Source organism: Setaria italica, chromosome III, assembly GCF_000263155.2.
Source record: "Setaria italica strain Yugu1 chromosome III, Setaria_italica_v2.0, whole genome shotgun sequence".
Taxonomy (NCBI): domain Eukaryota; kingdom Viridiplantae; phylum Streptophyta; class Magnoliopsida; order Poales; family Poaceae; genus Setaria; species Setaria italica.
In genome coordinates, this window is record NC_028452.1 from 41,283,346 (window position 1) to 41,291,483 (window position 8,138).

An 8,138-nucleotide genomic window follows, 5' to 3' on the forward strand; every position below is an offset into this window, starting at 1 on the left:
AACAAGCCAGTTTCAGAAAACGGAAGAACTTTATCTCTAAATTGGTACAGGGGGATCATGTGTCCATAGTCCAGGAGGATAAACACAAGTGCTATTCGACTATTTTGATGGACTGATTGGTACAGCTGTGCCCAGAGAATCCACCTTGGACCTGGCAATCTTTCATAGAATTGGGGTTGATCTTTCAGTTCTTGACGCGCCATTTTCTGAGGAGGATGTTTGGTCGACAATTAGATCCCTCTCGGCTGACAGAGCCCCTGGCCCAGACGGCCTTACAGCGAGATTTTATAAGTCTTGTTGGCCAATCATCAAAGCGGACTTCATGGAAGCCATTATCACTTTACAGTAGGGTGACTCACGAAAATTAGAACTGCTGAACTCAACATTTATAACTCTCATCCCAAAAAAGGCAGAGGCATTGGAGGCTAAAGATTATAGGCCAATCAGTCTTTTGCATAGTTTTGCCAAACTTATTACCAAAATGATGGCGAATCGTATTGCTCCTCACCTTGACTCCCTTGTTGCTACAAATCAGAGTGCTTTTATTAGGGGCAGGTGTATACATGATAATTTCATGTTGGTTCAACAGACTATCAATGTACTGCATCGTCGTAAAGTCTCAAGCCTCTTTTTAAAGCTTGATATTTCTAAAGCCTTTAACTCAGTAGCTTGGACATTTTTTATGGAGATTCTCTCATACTTGGGTTTTGGTCCCATCTGGTGCAACCTCATTGCCAATCTCCTTCACTCAGCTTCTACTCAAGTTATTCTTAATGGAGAGCTGGGTGAGTACATCTTTCACCAGCGAGGTCTTCAGCAGGGAGATCCTCTATCCCCTATGCTCTTTATCTTGGTTATGGATGTCCTAAATGGTCTCTTCTTGAAAGCTGAAACTGAGGGCCTGTTACAGCCCCTCCACTCCTCTGGACAGCACATGTCTTTATATGCTGATGATGTAGCACTCTTTATTCGGGTGGAAGAAGATGATCTGCAGCTCACTAAGAATTTGCTACATGTTTTTGGTGTGGCTTCGGGCTTGCAAACCAACTTACATAAGAGTTGCGTAATCCCAATCGAGTGTGATGGTGATGTAATAGAAACTGTTAACATCACCTTGCAATGTACAACCTCTTCTTTCCCTACCACATATTTGGGCCTACCTATCTCTGACAGGAAATTGAGAAGGTGTGACTTAATGACTTGGTCAAGAAGATAGCTGACAAGCTCCCAAGGTGGAAAGCTTCTCTCATGAATCTATCTGGTCGAGCGGTGCTAGTCCGGTTCATCCTCACTGCAATTCCTATTTATTTGCTGATCGCCATCAAGGTCCCTAAATGGTTCATTAAGGCCATAGATAAAATTAGAAGGGGTTTCTTGTGGAAGGGAAGAAAGGATGTGAATGGAGGATGTTGCTTGGTGGCTTGGGAAAAGGTCATGAGACCCATGGATCTGGGAAGTTTGGGCATTCAGAATCTTGAATCCATGAGTTGGGCTTTACAAATGCAATGGCTATGGATTGAGAAGATCAAACCTGACTGACCATGGGTTGGTCTTGAAATACCAGTTCATTCCAACAGTCGGGCCATGTTTGCCATTTCAATTGCAACTTCTATTGGTAATGGGGAGAATACCTTGTTTTGGACAGATCGTTGGCTACATGGCTGCTGCCTGGAAGAGTTAGCACTAGATGTTTATAAATGTGTTCCCTTGAGGGTGCGAAAAATTAGAACTGTGGCACAAGCGCAATCTTGGGTATCAGACATTAGAGGAGCTCTTAGCTGGCATAGAGTTCATGATTATCTTCAGCTTTGGGATGCTTTGTCAAATGTTATGCTAAACACTCTGGAAGATCAACACCAATGGAGGTTTGAAGCTTCGGGCCATTTCACTACAAAAGCAGCCTATAGACCTTTCCTAGTTGGGTCTGTTACCTTTGAACCTTGGAAGAGGCTTTGGAAAGCATGGGCGCCTGGTAAATGCAAAACTTTTGTTTGGCTGGCAATCAGGAACCGATGTTGGACATCTAATCGGCTGCAGAAAAGAAGCTTGCCTCACCCTGACCAATGCCCCTTTTGTGATCAGGAGGAGGAGACGGTTCAACACATCCTCACCACCTGTGTATTCGCACGACAGTTTTATTTCTATATTCTGAATCCCTTAAACTTGTCTGATTTGGTGCCTAGCCGCAGTGCTAAATCCTTGGCAGATTGGTGGAGAAGGTCATGGAAGAAAGTTCATAAACAGTATCGAAAGAGCTTTAATTCCCTTGTCATTCTGGGATTATGGACCCTCTAGAAACATCGCAATGCTTGTGTCTTTGATGGTTCTGCTCCAAATCTACATGGAGCTCTTCAGGCCTTCATAGATGAAGCACATTTGTGGTAGGTAGCTGGAGCCAAGGGGCTCACTGCCCTGCACCTAGAAAGGGTGGTGATCTAGAGTTTAAAACAGGGATTTAGTCTAGTCAGGTCCTTGTGTGCGTTTTTCTTAATACGTAAGAGTAGTGCCAATGGTTTGCATCCCTCATCCTGGTCCAAGGTGGGGTGATGTCCTGTAATTTGGACCTTATTCTCTCTTAACCAAAGATACGCAGCTCTCTTGCGTGTTCGAGAAAATAGTAGTTACGTTCACAAAAGCAAACACGTGTGGCAACAGACAGAAACACTGAAACACTTGACGCGATATACATTTTACGATGCATGGCTCGCAAAGTCACAAGTCACATCAATTTCAGCCATGTATGACCAAATCACAATAGCATGCAGACATGATGATGACGACACTGACGTCACGGGCAACACCTGCACCGATGCCTAGGCAGCTCAGCGACAGCTCCCCTTGCTCGCACGCCCGCGTTCCACGCGAAAAAGCGGATGCGTGGTGTTCAGCCACGGCTCCAGCTATTTTAAAAAACATCTTCCTACGGGGATCACAATCCTATTCAACGCATCCAACCCATAACCACGTGCATATATTTTACAAATAGACCATTGTACTAAAATTTATTTCGACACAAAGAAGAGAAAATTCGATGGTGCTCGTGGTTTGACATCATGGGCACGCATGGGCGGCTATGCGAAACAACAACACATGCACTGATCGATCAAAGCTGACAAAGGACACTAATCAGCTTGATTAAAGACAGCTCCGTTTTGCTCGCACGCCCGCATTCCACGCGAAAAAGTGGACGTGTGGCGTTCAGCCACGGCTTCAGCTATTTTGCAAAAACATCCTCCGGTTTTATAGGGATCGCAACCCAATTCAACACGTCCAGTCCAACTCATACAATAATCATGTGCATATATTTTACAAATAGGTCCTTGTACTAAAATTTATTTCAACACGAAGAAGAAAAATTTCGATAGTGCTGTCATTTTTACAGAAACCACCCAAGGCGGTTTTCCGAACACCCCTCCCATCACCCAATCGGCCAACACCCCCGTCCCCGCGTGCAGCCCGAACCCTAACCCTCCACTCTCCTCCCCGCTGCCCTCTCTCCCCTTTCTCCTCCTCCCTGCCGGCGCCCTCTCTCGGGCACGTCTATACGTTGCAAGAAGCGACAAAAAATAAATCATCACCTTAAGCATTTGAACGGGTGCGCCTGAGGGATAGTTAAATCAATATCATGGACCAATAGGGGAGTAGTATGGTTAACTAGCACAGCAAATAGAATACGGTGCATGCATGCAAAACATGACAAAATTGATGATAGCACTCACATGCAAAGCAGTTTACAAACAAAAAAAATCTATAAATCTTAAACTGTATATCCAAATTAAATTCTGATTACACTTACGATAAAATCTTTAAAATAAGATCCCACTTGACTATGTTTTGACAATATTTGAAAAAATTAATACATAATAATTAGTTACAGTTATTGCGAACAAATGATTAAATGTGGCAAACAAATAATTATTTTATGCGAACAAATAATTAAACATGACAACAAAATAATAGCACACTGCGAACTAAAATAATTAGAATCACAAACAATTTATTGTACAGAACATCATAAAAAATGGATACCATGCAACAAATAAGTACGCATTGCAGAACAAAGATATATAAATTTAGAATAAATTATGCGAGTTTACAAAATAAGATGTGTACATTTCGAACAAATTATAAGAATCTATAGAACAAATCAACTATACACGTCGAATAAATTATATGAACTTACAAAATAAAAATGTATAAATAAATTATACAAACTCATAGAACAAAAATTTATAAATCTAGAACAATTTATATAAACTTACATAACAAAAGAGTTGTGCACATCGAACAAATTGCATGAACTCATAGAATAAACAAAACAATTTAGTATCCATAGGAAAATTAAAATATAAAATAATATGAAATAGATATATTGTAATCACTAATAATAAATTAAAAAATAAAACTAAAAAGAAGAGAAAATAATATAATTATCAATAGTAATAAATAAAACAAAAGAATAATGCAAGATAGGAATTAGACTAATAAATAGGAAAATGAAATATAAGAGACAAAAAAGAAATAAAAAGGAATGAGAAAAAAGGGTGTAACCATAAAATGGTAAAGAAAATAAAAGAAGGAGAGAAAGGAAAAGAGAACATGAAAAAAGGAGAAGGGATGAAAATAAATAAATAAGAGAGAAGAAAAAAAATAAAAGAATAGATAAAGGAAAATAAAAAAATGAGACAAGAAAAAAAATGAAAACAAAGAAAAAACAAAAAGGAGAAAGGAGAAAAGAGAAAAAGAAAACTTCGTATTAACATGGTCTGTAGTTCAACTAATCACAAAGCATTGAGCAGTGGAGTGGGTCATGATTGTTGTACCAAGCACGTTGCTAGTGCAGTGGTGGTTGAGGAATCAGTCGGGCTGGGAAAAAAAAGACAGGCCGAACTTCTGGGCCGAATCTCCCTCCCTGCCGCCCCTCCCGCACTCTCTCTCTCTTAGATTCGATACTCATCTTAACTTTTCTCTTAAAGATTCGGTGTGGGCCGAGGTGATGGCGGACCAGGAGAGCTCGCTGGGGCTCCAGTGCCATGGCTCGCCTGCTGCTCTGCTGCCAACCTAGCGCAAGCGGTGGCCGACCCGCAGGGCCGTCCCGGCATAAACCGAGGCCCTGTACCGAACTACAAAAGGAGGCCTACGGGGAAGTAAAGTAATAAAATAATATATAGTATAATATATTACATAGAAATATGATACATTAAGACCATACCTATTTAATCTTGGTTGCATAATCTTTATCTGAAGAGCATCATTCTTTTGGTGTTCCTTGAAATGAAATTTTCAATAATAAACTTATATTCAATCTTCTCCAATATGTCACTCTCAAGTGCTATCATGGCCAAATCATTTAGTCTTTCTTGTGTCATTGTAGAACGCAAGTAAGACTTCAGTAGCTTCAATTTAGAAAAGCTACGTTCTGCTGATGCAACAGTCACAGAAATGGTCAAGAAAATTCTATATGCAATAATAGCATTGGGAAAATAATCATGTCGTTTCAGAAACTTTAGAATCTCAACAGGATCCATATTTTCTTCTGGAATGAAATCTTGAAGAAACATTAACTCCACATACAGTTCATTAGCATCAATATCAGATTTACCATCTCTTGTAAGGCCCCGCTCAAGACTTTCACAAGAAGATTTCAAGCTATTCTTATCCAATGGCTTCAATGTGTTGGAAGTAAATAAGAAACCAAAAATATTCTGGTAACCTTGATACTGTTCAAATCTCATTGTAAGCGAGAAAATAGCTTGATCAACGATATTTAGAAAATGTTGATTCTAAATGATTCCTCTGCAGACTGTGTGGAAGCATTTGTGTCATCTGGGTTCTCATCAAAATGTCTCTTTCTTTTAATCTCTCGTTTCTTATGAAACTCTATACCAATATCCATCTCAAGTGCAATTCCTTTTGCTATCTCCAATGCCTCTAAGAAACCAGTTTCCCTGTACCCTTTGAAGAACGCAATCAATCCCTACACTTCCTAAATAGCAACATCAATAAGCATATCCTTTGATTGCAACTGTTTGCTTACTAAATTAATGGCATATAATAATTCATACCAAATTACTATTGCCACTATAAATTCATACTCTCCAAGTTCATTATTTGCTAGACCTTAGCCTCACTCCTTGTTTTTAAATCATTTTCAATATCAGATACCTGAGATTAAAAGAAACAACATATCATTAGATTTAGACATGGTCAAATGAATTACGACATTATTAGTATAGTATGAAGATATTGAATACCTGAAGTAGAGCCTCCTAGATATTTGCACATTGAAATCTAATAGCTTTAACACTTTCAACATGACTCTCCCAACGTGTAGCTGACAGTGACTTGACAGTCCATCCTGTTATGTTATCTTTCAGAATATGCCATTTCTTAGTGGAATTAGCAAATGTTGTGTAGATGCGCTGGATAATCCCAAAAAATCTTTAGCTCTACCACAATTCTTGGCCATGTCACAAAGTGTCAGATTAAGGCTATGACAACCACAAGCAGAATAGAAAGCTCTAGGATTTACATCCAAAATTTTTGTCTTTACCCCTTTGTTGCATCCTTTCATATTTGCCCCATTATTATAGCCTTATCCTCTCATGTCATCAATATTAAGATCAAGTTGCTTTAGCTCATTCTGTAGCACATTAAAGAGTCCTTGTCTAGTCGTATTGTTTACATCTAAAAATCCTAGAAAGGATTCTTCGATCGAAACATGACCGGAAGATGTATCCACATATCTTATAATTAAAGACATTTGTTCTTGGTGACTTGCATTAGGGGTACAATCAAGAATGATAGAGAAATACTTTGCACTCTTTATTTTCATAATAATTTTAGACTTAATAGCAGAAGCAAGTATGTGTATCAACTCATTCTGAATCCTAGGACCAAGATAATGAACATGTGTTTCATCATGTGTAATACGATGAACATGCTCTTGAATAACTGGATCAAATTCAGCCAACATCTCTACCAAACCCAAAAAGTTCCCATTGCTATCATCATATAGTTTGCTGTTACTACCACGGAATGCTAGATTATGCTTGGCAAGAAATTTTACAATGGCAACAATTCTGAACAGAACTTTTCTCCAGTGGTCCTTTTCTTTCTCAAGTTGTCATTGAGCAGTTTTATCAATAGTTTGATCCTTTTGTAGTCTACTACGCAGCTCATACCAAGCGGTCATATTTAAAACATGATCAACACTTGTCTCATGCTCTTTAAGTCTAGTACCAAGATGTGCCCAATCACTATACCCCTCATTTGCCAGATAACCTTTCTAGTTCCCTTTTGTGAATAATTTACAACTGAAGCAAAATACTCTATTGAGCTCTTTAGAATAAACAAGCCAATCCCTATTGCAATGCTCTCCATTTGATAGTACTCTAGTATAGAATAGTGCAGAAAACCTTCTAGAATATCTATCCCTAGGACCTTTCTGAATTGATAAGTCTCTTTTAGGTCCCTTTTCTGCTAAAATGTCAATTTGTTTAGAATCAAGCGAATCCTAATACCTAGGATCAAATATATCAGGTTGAAAAGAATCATCAACATTCTCAACGGGATTAGTATCCAAATTATTACCATTATTATCCATTTGCTCATTTGTTTTGTCATTAAGAGCTTCCTGTATCTCAAAATTATTTTCAGTCTCTGTTTGCCTATCTATAGGATCACTATCAGCATTATTATCAATTGGATAACTCTGATCAATTGTCTAATTACACTCACGATTCTTTTCTAATAAATCTATCCATAGCTCCTTTTTGAGATTGAGTTAATTCTTCCATCCTTTGTTTTTTCTTACGCTTTTGGTGACCTGATTCAAATTTTCTAGATCAGTTTGCAGAAGACATGGCTTTGATCTTGGTTCTTGGAACACTAATCTAGACCAATTCATGCACATGTATACAAAACATAAGAAAATTTTGATTCACTAATCCACGTGAAGCAAGAAGTAGAATAGATCAAGTAAATAAAATTAATATTACCTTGTGAGCTTGTCTCGTAGCACTCCCGTCTAGGAACCAGAAGGCCTCACGGAGTCAAGCTCTACAGCTCCACGCCTCCTGCTTCATCAAGCCTCTAGCGGACGTGCACTTCATCGATCGATGATGACAATTACCAAT

The 8,138-nt window shown here is 38.8% G+C and overlaps 1 pseudogene; it reads right to left on the reverse strand.

Annotated features, from left to right (window-relative positions):
• Window positions 1-5,237: 5,237 nt before the first annotated feature.
• LOC105914011 lies at window positions 5,238-7,606 on the reverse strand (annotated as a pseudogene).
• Between the last annotated feature and the right edge of the window lie 532 nt (window positions 7,607-8,138).